This window comes from Bombus bifarius, unplaced genomic scaffold (genome assembly GCF_011952205.1).
Source record: "Bombus bifarius isolate JDL3187 unplaced genomic scaffold, Bbif_JDL3187 scf7180000007996, whole genome shotgun sequence".
Taxonomy (NCBI): Eukaryota; Metazoa; Arthropoda; class Insecta; order Hymenoptera; family Apidae; genus Bombus; species Bombus bifarius.
The window spans coordinates 1,134,084-1,146,776 of NW_022884376.1; the positions used below are offsets into that span (position 1 = coordinate 1,134,084).

At 49.3% G+C, this 12,693-nt stretch overlaps 1 protein-coding gene across 2 annotated transcripts in view; it reads left to right on the top strand.

The window, feature by feature from the left end:
• The first annotated feature begins 688 nt into the window (after positions 1–688).
• Positions 689–12,693, top strand: part of LOC117206139 — a 37,665-nt gene continuing 25,660 nt past the window's right edge. For both annotated transcript variants that reach the window (XM_033445201.1, XM_033445202.1), the window contains exon 1: positions 689–970. The gene's annotated coding sequence lies outside the window, so the exon portion shown is untranslated. The remainder of the gene's footprint in view (positions 971–12,693) is intronic.

Below are 12,693 nucleotides of genomic sequence, written 5' to 3' on the forward strand. Positions count from 1 at the left end.
GAAGTACGAACGTCGCTCGGGCTTCCTGGTTGCGATCATCTTGCGATCGATCTTGGAAAAATCCTCCATCCCTCCCTCCGCCCCATCTTCTCTTACTTTTCTTCCACCCTCCTATCTCTTTGCGGGACAGCGTGATCGCCGATACCGTCGCGTCAGCGGGATAATAGTTGCAAGGTGGGTCGTCGAGGGCGGCCCATTTCTCGAATTCTTGGTCGGTTGGCTGCAGCGTTTCGTCGCCAAGCAAATGACGCGGCGAACGATTCGGTAGCGGTTGACGCGACCGTCGCACGGAAGTCGAGGCGAGATACGAAGAGAAGGAGGAAGACCAAAGTGAAGAAGAGAGAAAGGGAGGGAAAAAGCGGTAAAATGTCACTGTTCCCTAATTACGCGAAATAACTAGCCTGTACTGGGTTCGAGAGGAAAGCGAGAAGACAGAAGGGAAGGACGGAGAGAAAGAAGAAGGAAGAACGAGATAGAGACGCACGGAAACATCGTAGCCACGAAGAAGCGAGAGATCCCCCTTGGATGGAGCCACGGTACCGCTAGATCTCGCGGCCAATCGCGCGACCTGTTTACGCGAACGCGTCCAATCACCGGCTAGGTTTGACCGGCAAGCAAACGCGACCACCACCCGGCCAACTCCGTTTATAAAGTGAGCCCGATGCGCCGCCTCGAAGACAGAGCCGTGCCGACAGCCCAACCATCAGGAACGTTGTTTTTTTTTCTATCCATCAACCCGTCCGAGACGAGTGTTCCGTCGTGTGTGATCGACCGGTGAACGAAAATTCGGTGAAGGTTTCTCCGTCCTCTCTGTCCTCCCTCCTTCTTCTCCTCCGGTTCTCCAAAGATTTCCGGTTCCGCGAAGTTTCGGCACAAGTTCGAGCGGGAACCCAGTGATAACCGAGAGTGATAAGAGAGAGCTGGTGAACCGAAGAATTCAAGTTCGATACCGAGTGAATTTCCAACCAAGGTACGTGCGTACCCAAAGTGTTGTCCAACCTATTCCTGGTGGAATAAGTGTTCGAACGCATCGGTGTCGAAGATTCTCCCAGGTTGATAAGGAACATTCGATGATAAGGAGTCCACCACGATCGATCGAAACGATCCATGGATCGATTAATCACCGCGAAGACGTGATAAGCAGAGTGACGAGTCCGCGACGGCATTTACGCGATGAGAATCTTCCTCGCCGTTGCTTTCGGATACATGTTCGTCCATTGGATGGCTTCGCACGGTTTGCGAGAATAGATAGAATGTTTTGAAGCAGAAACGACGCGGTGGTGGTCGTAAACGGTGTAATACGCGACGCGAAAAATATTCCAGTTGTAAATCGTACGAATGCGATTTGTTCTTGCCGAAGAGATTCTTCTCGGAGAGCAGAGGTTAGATGGAAAAACAGATAGATGGATAGACGCGAGCGATGATCGATCGAGTCGGGAAAATAAAAACCTGTGCGATCGGCGCGATGCCTCGTGGTCGCCATTCCCACGGTTCAGAGTCGAGCAAACGCGGTTCAAAGTCAGGGCCGTGTTGAGCAACAGTCGAGACCCGTAATATCGAGCGAACGCGAAACCGCGCATAAAACCGAAACGCGTTGCTCCACCACGCTCGTTTCGCCACGCCGGTACGCTTAAATTGCCTGCTAAAACTAGCTACGAAATTGCGAGCGTCCAACACTCGCGGACGATACCGATCCGACCATTTTCATTGCGAGTAGAGAGAGAGAGAGAGAGAGAGAGAAAGAGAGAAAGAGAAAGAGCGAGAGAGAGAACAAACATTTCTCATAGACAACGCTACTGTAAGCTGCGTCGTGTCGTGTAAATAACACGTCCGTGTTTCGAATAGATCGAGTATTTTTAGTCATTTCAATGATACATCGAGCTATTGAATCGTTTGCTGTATTATGCCAAGCGAATCGTTGCATAGAAAGAAGACAAGTATTTCGAATAGGTGGAGTATTTTTAGTCGTACACGGACACTCGGCCGTCAAATCGTTCGTATTCTCGATAGACGTCCGATTTCGTGTCGGCCCGCGACGCCGGTCGAATATTCATGCTGGTACTTTGTTTCGACTGGTCGGAAGTCCGTCGACCCTTCGAACAACGAGTTAGTCTTTCGATATGTAAATTCCGCGAAGCCAACGATATCGCGTTAAATATGATTCCAGTTAGGAATTTCGGAGAAGAAGTTATAAAAATCCAAGTAAGATAGACAGATCTTAACGAGAGATACGCGAAGAGAGCTTTTCGAAGAATCGCGCAAGTAGTTTCGTACCGCGAAACGTTTAGGAATGGAAGTCCGATGTGTCGCGAGCAGGTGCGCGTTTTCTAAGGTAGAAGCGCGGTCCAAGTCGGTGAGTTCAATGCCAGAGAGGCGTGACGCCTGCCAATACTCGCACCGCCGGCGTCGTTATTCCGCGTACTCGCACTTTCGCGGAGATCACGAATCGTCGAGTCGAGGAAGTGCTCGCGCCTCGATACTATCGTCGATCGTCCTTTCTGCCGAATGCAAGTTGAAACGCAACGAGACACGATCGACCGTACGCGATTCTATCGTCCCTTCGGTGAGTCATTAAAGATAGAGCGGCGTTCGCGTAAACTCTTCTGGCGGAACGTTCGAACAATGGTTAATGTTATTCACGACTGAGAAACGGAGCAAATGAAAGATCCGAATGAAAGTGTAATTGTCGGGTGACCGGAAACGTTATTACGTCCATTATGGTTCTCACGAAAGGTTCAACAACCATTAAATCATCGGGTATGTTCGTATATTTAATTACGTAACTCGAGCACACTTAATTACCTTTTTGTCACGCACATCTTACGCCGCGTGAAAGAATCCTGATTAACTCTGAAAACAATAAAACTAGAGGTTTTACTCTACCACGGTGAAACGATCACACGTATACACGTACGTATATCTCGTGTATCGGAAGAAGAAGGATGCACAGAGGGATTCGCATAATGTTATAGCACGTTATAATTTCACAGTCTCGTAAGAGGACGATGAATAATCTCTCTCTGCTCTGTACTTTCATAAATCGCCAGTCATCGTCGGTCAGAAAATTTCAGCGAGATCCGCATCGGCTCGTCCAGGTGCTATATTTAAACGACCAACGATGCGATGCTCGAATGGTCGCTGACAAAAAACTCTAATTCGTGTCCCCAAGATCTGACGCAGCATCCACGGTACTTGCACGGAGAATCGTTTCGTCTTGAAACGATCAACGCATCTCGGAAGATGGTAACGTTCGCGGGACTGCTGTTCTTGCACGATATAAAGTCCAAGAGAGAAGAGACTCGCTGGTAGAAATAGCGTGCGCGCGCAAGCTCACCGCTCCGTGACGGACTCCTTCTTCATCGCCGCCACCATCATCATCACCGCGATCATCATCCTCGTCGTTGCGATCGTCGCCGTCATCGTTCCTATGCTTTTCTTAAAGCAGCCCCACTTTTTGCCTTATCGCCGCTATGAATCGCCGAGTTACCAGCACCAATCCCATCAACGAAGTTGAACGAACTTGAAAACCATATTCGCCGCTTCACACGGGCTTTGCAAGGGAGTTTGCGAATTCCCATGCTCCTTGCTAGTCTCGTATTTTCTTCTAACATCCGTCGTCGTTCGATTCGAGCTTTTACGCGTAATTGCGTTTGAACAGGAAACGATTCGTTTCTTTCGCAGCTTTGATCTTATTCGTTAAATCGAGCGATTCGAGCGTTGCCGAGCGAAGATCGTTTCGCTTCGCTCGCGCTTTCGCTGCCGCGATCCTGAATGGCCAGCGAAGAAGAAAAGTGGAGCCCGCGAGAGGACACCCCGAGGTGACAAGCGTGACGTTTTTCATTTGGCGATTCGCGCGAATCTGCCATTCGAGTCGGCGGTGTTCTCTTCTATCCTGTCGGTGCCTTTCCTTTTTCCTTTTTCCCCGGACTCGTAGCCACGACCTGCCCCACTATCTCGCGTTCAGCCGATGGAGGATCTTCCAGGCGCCGCCTGGCCGTTGACCCCGAAGCTGCCTACGGCCCTGACCATCTTAGTAGCTCCGCGCTTCGCTCGCTTAGATCATCGTCGAACGACCTGCTTCTTCGGCGACCCTTTGGAATTTTATCCCGCGGAATCTTTTCAGTTAATTAACGTTTCCTCGTCGAGCGTTCTTCCAACGGCAATCGCTCGCCTTCGTCGACCTTCTCGCCTCGCGCGATCCGCGTCAACCGGTCCGCTCGTCACCGAGAAAGATACCAACAGGTGTGAGACATTCCGCTCAGGAAACTCTTATCCCCGTTGCTACTCCGCTGCTACTCCGCTCTGTAAATCTGACCAAGAATCTGGCGTATCTTTTTCGGTGATTAACGAGTAGAGTCGCCTCTTGGAATATCTCGGATCTTAAAGAATTTCGGGCTCCGGCTAACTTTGAACTTGCTGCGAGGTTCGACGAACGAAGTTCGTTTGGCTGGAGTCCAACGTTCGACAAAGACGCGATCGACTAGAAATAGCGATCCGTCAGTTCGCCACGGTATAGTCGCCAGGGGAATATATATGTGAACCGCATAACGGATGTCGGATTCATAAATGAGACGCGTGGAATGTCGTAACAAACGACCGGTTAGAGAGCGGCAAACAAATTCTCATTTGCGAACAATGAGGACGGGACACAGGTTTCGCGGACGCGCCGAACAAGAGTCGGATTACGATCGTATTAGATTGCTTCGATTTGTGCGTCTCCGTGCGACGACCTCGCGACGTCGTTCGGGTGATCGTGAAGAAGGATTGCAGCTTGGACGCGTTCACGGAAGACACGAACGTTCGCAGAAGGTATTTAAGGTATCTCATTATGGCTAACAATATCCTCGAACGCGCTCTACCCATTATCTCTTCCGCCCTTAATCAGTAACGCTCAATTTCTAACTCGTAATTTGCGCGGACGGTGTGTACACGCTCGAAAGGAAGAAGGTACGCAGTCGGCGGGAAAGTGAAAAGGAAGCGAGCCGAAGGAGAAACCAATTACTCGAACAGACTAGATTAGTTCTCTAAAACAAACGGACCTGCCTGTCTGGGAAAAGCAAAAGGAACGTAGCGCTCGACGAAGTTTCGATCAACGACTACGAGAATAGAAGGAAAATGAGAAAGATGGGAACGAGGATCGTGCTGAGAGTCGATGAAAAGTGTCGATACGGGGATCGAAACTGAGCAACGAGCAGTCGAAGGTAAACTCGTAAAGGCGAACGAACCCGAGGAGTGAACGCGAAAGAAAAGGGGGAAGAGGACGACAGGAGCTCATTATTGAACACTTAGCACGTTTTAAAGCTACTTCCTGGCCATACTGCACAGATAGGCGTGGACGCGCGCCGCCGCATCTCTTCGATTCGCTCGACACAACCTTTAACGATTCCACGCTGCCTGCCATCGTCGGCAGTTCCTCGCGATTACAACCGAAGGCGAACACCTGTGTTCCCTGCACGGTCTAAAAATAAGGCGGAACCTCCGGATAAAGTATTCCACTCGCGTTCGAGGAAAATTACGCTTTAACTTAAGGCGATCGACCGTTTAGATTTCCTGCTTTCCTAGTCCCGCCAACGATCTCTCGCGAAAGGAGCCTGCCCGCCAGTCAGCCTTAATCAGCTCAGAACGCTTCGTCCTTCGGAATAAAGTAAAAATAAAGCGTCGGGGTGTTCCCTGGCCCGTCTGAGAACACCTGCACGATCGGTCGTTTAGGGCGTACTGAAAAACGAAAACAGGAAGGATTAACAGCCTGTGTAATTTCGGCGGCCTGTGTAATACACGGAGAAAAGAAACACCGTAATCTCGAAGCGTTCACTTTGCCCGTGGTTATGGGGGCAATACATCCGGCAATTTTGGCCCGATTTTCAATCGCTAAATGGAGATCGCCGATGAAGATCTCCAACGAAGAACGCGCAAAGTACAGGATCGACGATGAACGTTATGCACCCTCGCTTGATCGCGTAAAAATCGCCTGACGGAAACTCGAAATGCAGAGAAAACGCGATATCGCGTCAGATGCAGCTCGCGGTTCGCGTTATTTGCAAATTGCTCGATCAACGGTACCATGTTCGATTCTCGTGGAGGAAGAAGGTCGCGATGGAGGTACGCGACCTGGATGACTGGCACGATCAGGAGAAAAGGAAAGAAAAACCTCGTACCGATAGTTTGGTCTTCTCGTCACGAACAAATATTTGAACCCGTACGACTGGTAATGTTGGAACGTTCTGTTTGAAAGTCGTTCCGGTGAGTGCCCTCCGTTCGTTTCAGCCACCCTCGCTCGTAACTTTCCGTGGGCCGAATATGTGGGTAAAACGGTTCTACCGGTCTCCGATCCGGTTCTTGGGCCGTCCTTACATTTCGATAGACTACGCCACGCTCCACTGCGCTAAAAACACGCTTTAGCTCCCTCCCTTCGTTCGATTTTCCAAACTTTTCCAACGACCGTTACGCTTATCGGCGTCCGCCTAACGTTGGCGGCATTCTTTGCTTTGATTTTCACGAGTCGAAGAATTACGAGGCCGCAGGAATATACGGCGGAGGAATCGATTCGACCGCTTGAAAGAACGAGCGTGCCGAAACCGTTCGCTGCAAATCCGTTAGAAGGCCGGCCATCGAAACCGTGTCGTTCGCGGAAGGAACGCCGGAAAGAAAAAGCCGGTTCCTGTTCAGCGATCGCGTTTGTTCGTCGACCGCAGGCGCCACGAGAGAAGGAAGTGCTACAGTTTGACCGTGATCTTTCGACGCCGATCTTTCGCCGTTTCTTTCAAAAGCGACACTCTACCTACCCGAAACCATATTGGACTATCAGGCTTCGCGATCCCGGAAAAGTCTGGCGAAGGAGTAGATTTCGCAATGAGCTTTCGCCGTATTCGGTTTATCGGAAGGATCGAGTAGCGCGTTCCATAAATGGCAGAACGAAGACGCAGGGGATTAACGGGAAGAAACGGATACGGACGCGGTTCGGACGAACGCGAGCTGATATCGTCGAACGGTAACCAAGTTTTTGCGACATCTACACGCGATAACAACCGCCTCGCAACGGCTTTTAACTTCACGTGGGTGTGAAAATGGAGCACCTTGGACGTAGACGTCCTCGTTACCTCTATTGCACCGTATCGCGACCAACAGACTCTAACGTCTCTGGGCTTCGAAATCGTTTCGCGAAGCACCGTTTAAAAATCCAGACGAAGTATCGTCTTCGCCGAAGTATCGATTCACGAAGCTGATTTAAATCGTGCCGGGGAAAGGACGTATTCTCGGCGTTCGTGATCCAACTTGCACGATACGTTAAGTAGCCGTGATGGTCACGCGGCCTATAACAATGCCATAAACGAAGAAGAAAGATACGAAACGAGGGGAAGAACGAGACGAAGATGGAGATGGAAAAGCAAACGGAGACACGCGATTCCTGGAGAATATCGACTGTAAGGAGTTTGTGGACCACGCAACGGTAACCGCTCCTCTGGAGCGCGAATCGCGGAGCTTGTGTTCGAACACCGTTACACTTATGAGCGCGAACTCCATAAAACGCCACGACCTTAGTTATCGGAGTTGGCCGGCGAGGCCACGGCCACGGCCGCCAACGACGCCCACCGCTCGCCTTTATTTTCTCTCGCCACTGTGTTACCGTTAACCGTTGTGTTTCCTTGCGAATCTGATTTCGCGTCCCTCTCTGCTCACGACTTTCTCTATCGCCAATTTGTGCAAATCGGCGGCTGCTCGCAACTGTCGTCTTCCGGCGAAAGGGCACAGGCCAAGAAGATGTAGGACGAGAAGCTACGACGTAATGCCGAATCGTAAATTGAAACGCGCCAAGTAACGATAGAAACCTAACAGACGATATCAGAAAATTCTATTAAAAAATCGGTAAATCGATAAAAGTAAAATGAAAGATAAACGTTACAACGATAGAAAGCATAATAGAAGCAGATAATGACGAAGAGTTCTACCGAAAGAATCGACGAATCTCTTGGCAATTTGTGGACTAAGGTTAAAAAACGCGAAGGATTGAGAAAACGAAAGATGGAAACCAAACCGGAAACGAGGAGCCGCCATCGCGGGTGAATCGGTTCTCTGCCATCTATATACAACATCCTGTTGATTCCTGGCAGGGCTCGCGAGAGGCAACCTTGTCCTTAATGGCAATGCCGACGTCGAACGAGTATTTATCTGCGATCTCGTTCGAGCATAGGAAGGAAGACTCGGAGGGGAAAAAAGAAAGGACATTCCAGGCAACGATCTGTTAAGTGGCCGTTCGCGATCGAATTTCCCATTCGATCGATTATAATATTTTGAACACGGCCTCTCTGTCGTTGCCGAGCGTATCGAGTACGCGGTTATCGACGATAACGATCATGATAATGGACCATCAAAGTTTTACGACTGATTCGACCGTTCGCCTCTGGAAAATGACATTTGCTCTACGAGCTTTTTTCGCGATTGTCGTCTATCGAACGATACGCATACGGTAGCCAGCAGTGCATAGCTTCCCGTTTCTGCCAATAACGCCACGCAACGGTGCTTCTGCCTCTGGTCGCGACATTTGCGAACGCCGATATATAAATATCGAGCAATGGCAGATGGTGTACGAGTGTGTCACGTTCCGATTGCCCATTAACGGTACATCTTATGGATAGGATAGGATGGGATAGTCGTGGGATCGCGATCGCGGTCTTTAATCGACCGTTCTGACAGATGCCACATAACTTCACGCATCGAGCATTCTACCGATGGAAAGCGTTTCTCGTCGCTTCGACCTACCACCGATAGATCGTGTATTAAAACGTTTTCGTCTAAACGGCGATCCGAGCGAACTCCCGCCGGCTGAAAGTAAGTAATTACCGAGTCGACAGGCTACAAGCGGGCGTACGTAATTGCTAAGAATTTACGACGCCACCGTGGACGATTAATCGAGCAAAAGGAGGAATGTAGCCGCGGGGGGATCGTGCACTCGAATTTAACGGGGGTCGCTATTCGATTCGGCTGGCCAGTTTCGACGATTTCTTGGAAAACGATCGTATCGAGGCGAATAAGCGTAGCGACCTGTAACGACACAGCGGAAAATTAATAACGCGATCGAAACGGCGATAAGCGTCTCCTTTTCCTGTGAAATCTCGAGGGAAAAGCGAAGATGAGATAACGAGTCTCCGGTCTTAACGCGAATCTGTGATTTCTTAAGGTAAGTAGGGAAAAATTAATTGCTCTGATTAATGCTGTCAGATTGACTACCTCGTAAAAGATTAAAAACACTGTCGTCGACCCTCATCGATCGCATCCGTTTTTATCTTTCTCGTTGTTCGTACGATTCGTTGCTTCGTTCGTCGTTTCGTCGTTTCGTTCTCGACCGCGTACACGACCGCGTAAGAAGACAATCGGCGGTGTCGAGTGTACGCGCGATTCCACGAACAGGCTTAATTAAGTAAAACAAGTAACTGTATCAATTAGAGACACGCTTTAGCCGATTGTTCCGTCCGACGAGAATATTTTGTGATTTATAATCGTTCAAGACCGTTACCTTTCTCTTCTCGCGACGAGGTATATCGCGGCGAAGGAAGAGAAAGAGAAGGAGAGGCGAACGCGAGAACCGCGACGAACCGAGCCGAAGAGAAGGGACGAGATAAAATCGTCGATTCTAATTCCACGCGATGCGCGCCTAACTGTATGCAATAACTGTGGCACAAGGTGAACAATCTTTGTCGACTTTAATGCGACTTTAACGACAGCCGCTCGCACCGTTACCGGTATAGGAATTTCCTGAGAATCAGTCGACAGAGAATTATTGTTTTCCCGCGGATTACACGTTGCAGCTTTATACCGTATCCTACGATCGTCGTTGCCGCGGAGATTCATCGCGTCAACTAACGTTTCGGAACGGGTTTCCGGCTTAAAAGCCTGGCGGTAGGCGTGCGCTATCTGGATCCGTGACGATTCAAGAGTTTGTCGTTTCGATTTACGTCTCTGCGAGACGAATCGCGTCGAACTTGCATGGACACCGTTGTATGCGAAACCCGCGATATACGCGTCATTTTTGCAGACGTGTCTATCAGACGCCGCGTTTCCGCCTTCGAACGAGACGATGAGAAGGTTAGCGCGTACGGAATGACACAAAGAATCACGTTCTTTTTATATCTGTAGATTTATTCTTCAACGATGCGTGTTTTCTTAAAACCGTCGCGTTCGCATCTCAGCCGTATCGTGTTCGTTTAAAAAAGGACGCAACCGTAACACGAAATTACGATGCGCGTGCGTATCTTCGAATCGACGCTGCTGCAACAAGCGTAAAAGCAGACTCGTTCGAAAACGATCGGCCGGCCTAACGAAAGAATTTTAGCCGAATCGCCGGTTCGTTCCTTGGCCCGGCAGGGCTCTCGCTTCTCCTCTTTCTCCTCGATTTTACGACGAGCTCCACCCCATCGTCTAGAGGCTGTTTATCATGGCAAGGAACTTTTATCGACCTTATTTTCATTAGGAGGGAAAAAAAGAGGCAGGTCTGCCGACCTCGCAACGTATAATTTAGGAACGATCGAATCTGCGCGGAACAGGGCCCACTAACGTGTTCTATCTTTCGCATGACGATCCTGGGAAGGAGCGTCGTTCGGTATAATTTTATGTTTGACTATCGAAGCACCGAACATCGAGCGCGCAACTTTCGTTCCTGGGCGCGCTATTAATATTCAACGAACGGCGCGACCGGTCCCTCCGCTTGGTTGCTTCTTACACGACGAGTCGCGTCCGTGGCAAATTAAATCACGGCTACATCGATACAAACAGAGATATTGACCGACTTAGACCGTTCCGTATCTGTAAAGTTGCATCTGCCTGAATTTCATTAATTATAACGCTAAATGGAACGGGAGAGACTGGATCGCACACTCGACCGCGCGGTAGTATTCTCGCTCGCTGTGCAACCGTAAAGGGAGGCTGATTCTCCTTCAATACCGTTAAAAGCAAGCAGACGCAACTTCCATCGTCCCGTTCCCTTTTCCATGGTAAACCTCCGATCGCCGACGCTTCGACGCGGCAGAAGTTCTTATCTCCCGTCGAATCTTCGAATTCGCCACGCCCTCCCATAATTTATGGATAATAGAAAGAGAGGATGATCGATACGAATTTTTTGCGCATATCCATATCTAATTAACGCTACCGAATTTATCGACCCCGACGATTTATCGACGATCGTGCCCCGACGCCGTGACTCTGCGTTATCGACCGACGTGCGAACGAGACTACGGTTGCGCGAAAATCGCACGGCTATAGCGACGATCGACGAATCTGTGGAATTTTTCTGAAACCCGTAGTTGTCGCTCGAAGCGAAGAAATCGAGGCGAAGCGTCAGCGAACAGTCACAACCGCAAATCGACGCTTCGAGTTTAACGGTAAATCGCGTAACAAATCGAACGGCCGCGACCGATGAGAAATGGTCAATGAAACGCGGCACGACTAGTTTGGTAACTCGAATGGTCACCCGATTAAAACCGTTGTTCGGTCAACTTTTGCTCGACCTAATTCCAACCGACCCTGTACGAAGTTCAAGGCGAATTTCGGGACGAAAGTGGGCCTTCCCTTCTCCTGCCAGCGAAATACCATCGAGCCGGTAGAACCGCCGCAAAAGGAAGTAACCTTTCTCGATTGTTCTCCTGCCGCGAAAAGGTCACGAACCTCGGTCGGTATAGAACAAGTTCTCCATCACCCGAACAGATCTCGTAAATAACGTATCTACGTATGTAATAATCATTGTATTACGCTGTTTTATCGGTAAATCCATCACGGGGTTCCTATCGTCAGACAACGCTCGCGAGTTTCTATGATCAGGCAATTCGCTGGATTTAAATGCCATCGAAAATGGCATAGAAACTGCTGAAATCGTTTGTGTATTCATTTTCAATCGCCGTATTATCCAACTCGAAGGCAAGCGCGCAAGATGTGTGACGAAATAACGAAAATATGTAGCGCGCGATACGAGAAAAATGCATGTCACGATCGTGGCAATGGAATGAAATACAAATTATTAAAGATCGTTAACCATTTCCAATTCGATTTTATGTGCACGTGAGATAGCGCGCGTTATTACGATAATTTCCATAGAGTGGCGATTCTTCCGCGAGCTGGCCGTGTCCGCGAATAGAAGAGGAGAATCCGCCTCGGGGATCGGATGAACTTGACACCGAGATTGCTTGTCTACCCTCGGCCGTCAGCCGTCGACCACCCAGATGGAGCAGTCTATTAGCTCTTAACTACGCGATTATTTTCAAGGAACGTTCGTTTCGTTAAAAACGATCGGATCGACTGGTTTGTTGAGTTGCGTACAAGCTTGCCACAATTTCAGAGGGGATCGTTAAACGGAGCATTACCTTGATCGTATAAAACGCTCTCGTGGGCTACTCGTGTTTGCCATAGTCGCTTGGATTCTCCTCGACTTCGCCACGGAGCAGAGCACGACGGTACCTACGGTTAGACACTCCTTCTCGAGATTCGTTCCTGTTGAGGTTATTCGGTGTGTAAACAGAGAAAACACGTGGATAAATCGTAAGGTAGAAAATATATTTAAATAGAAGTGTAATAAGTAAAAATACAATTTGAGCTGGTCCAGATCCGCACGCTAGCTGTGTTACCTAATAACTGAAAACCCCGAAGCCAACGTCGCCTGTCTACTGTTTATGGCCTGACTTCGTCGCAGTCTTTTGTCTACGCGCTGTC